At 45.5% G+C, this 1,927-nt stretch overlaps 1 long non-coding RNA gene across 1 annotated transcript; it reads right to left on the bottom strand.

The window, feature by feature from the left end:
* Positions 1-270: 270 nt before the first annotated feature.
* On the bottom strand, positions 271-485 carry LOC127916233 (uncharacterized). The gene is made up of 3 exons (XR_008094045.1): positions 406-485; positions 342-373; positions 271-309 (listed from the first exon to the last, which is right to left on the bottom strand). It is a non-coding gene; the product is annotated as an uncharacterized LOC127916233 (long non-coding RNA).
* Between the last annotated feature and the right edge of the window lie 1,442 nt (positions 486-1,927).

Below are 1,927 nucleotides of genomic sequence, written 5' to 3' on the forward strand. Positions count from 1 at the left end.
ATTCAATAGGCTGGGATCCACCTCAAACTGTTACTCCATAGGCTGGGATCCACCTCAAACTGTTACTCCATAGGCTGGGATCCACCTCAAACTGTTACTCCATAGGCTGGGATCCACCTCAAACTGTTATTCAATAGGCTGGGATCCACCTCAAACTGTTACTCAATAGGCTGGGATCCACCTCAAACTGTTACTCCATAGGCTGGGATCCACATCAAACTGTTACTCCATAGGCTGGGATCCACATCAAACTGTTATTCAATAGGCTGGGATCCACATCAAACTGTTATTCAATAGGCTGGGATCCACCTCAAACTGTTACTCCATAGGCTGGGATCCACCTCAAACTGTTATTCAATAGGCTGGGATCCACCTCAAACTGTTACTCCATAGGCTGGGATCCACCTCAAACTGTTACTCAATAGGCTGGGATCCACCTCAAACTGTTATTCAATAGGCTGGGATCCACCTCAAACTGTTACTCCATAGGCTGGGATCCACCTCAAACTGTTATTCAATAGGCTGGGATCCACCTCAAACTGTTATTCAATAGGCTGGGATCCACCTCAAACTGTTATTCAATAGGCTGGGATCCACATCAAACTGTTATTCAATAGGCTGGGATCCACATCAAACTGTTATTCAATAGGCTGGGATCCACCTCAAACTGTTACTCAATAGGCTGGGATCCACCTCAAGCTGTTACTCAATAGGCCTGTAACTCCCTCTCCATCCTGTATCTCCCTCTCCACCCTGTCTCTCCCTCTCCACCCTGTCTCTCTCTCTCCACCCTCAAATCAAATCAAATCAAATGTAATTTGTCACATACACATGGTTAGCAGATGTTAATGCGAGTGTAGCGAAATGCTTGTGCTTCTAGTTCCGACAATGCAGTAATAACCAACAAGTAATCTAACTAACAATTCCAAAACTACTGTCTTATACACAGTGTAAGGGGATAAAGAATATGTACATAAAGATATATGAATGAGTGATGGTACAGAGCAGCATAGGCAAGATACAGTAGATGGTATCGAGTACAGTATATACATATGAGATGAGTATGTAAACAAAGTGGCATAGTTAAAGTGGCTAGTGATAAATGTATTGCAGTCGATAATATAGAGTACAGTATATACGCATGCATATGAGATGAATAATGTAGGGTATGTAACATTATATAAGGTAGCATTGTTTAAAGTGGCTAGTGATATATTTTACATAATTTCCCATCAATTCCCATTATTAAAGTGGCTGGAGTTGAGTCAGTGTCAGTGTCAGTGTCAGTGTGTTGGCAGCAGCCACTCAATGTTAGTGGTGGCTGTTTAACAGTCTGATGGCCTTGAGATAGAAGCTGTTTTTCAGTCTCTCGGTCCCAGCTTTGATGCACCTGTACTGACCTCGCCTTCTGGATGATAGCGGGGTGAACAGGCAGTGGCTCGGGTGGTTGATGTCCTTGATGATCTTTATGGCCTTCCTGTAACATCGGGTGGTGTAGGTGTCCTGGAGGGCAGGTAGTTTGCCCCCGGTGATGCGTTGTGCAGACCTCACTACCCTCTGGAGAGCCTTACGGTTGTGGGCGGAGCAGTTGCCGTACCAGGCGGTGATACAGCCCGCCAGGATGCTCTCGATTGTGCATCTGTAGAAGTTTGTGAGTGCTTTTGGTGACAAGCCGAATTTCTTCAGCCTCCTGAGGTTGAAGAGGCGCTGCTGCGCCTTCTTCACAATGCTGTCTGTGTGAGTGGACCAATTCAGTTTGTCTGTGATGTGTATGCCGAGGAACTTAAAACTTGCTACCCTCTCCACTACTGTTCCATCGATGTGGATAGGGGGGTGTTCCCTCTGCTGTTTCCTGAAGTCCACAATCATCTCCTTAGTTTTGTTGACGTTGAGTGTGAGGTTATTTTCCTGACACCACACTCCGAGG

This window comes from Oncorhynchus keta, chromosome 35 (genome assembly GCF_023373465.1).
Source record: "Oncorhynchus keta strain PuntledgeMale-10-30-2019 chromosome 35, Oket_V2, whole genome shotgun sequence".
NCBI lineage: Eukaryota > Metazoa > Chordata > Actinopteri > Salmoniformes > Salmonidae > Oncorhynchus > Oncorhynchus keta.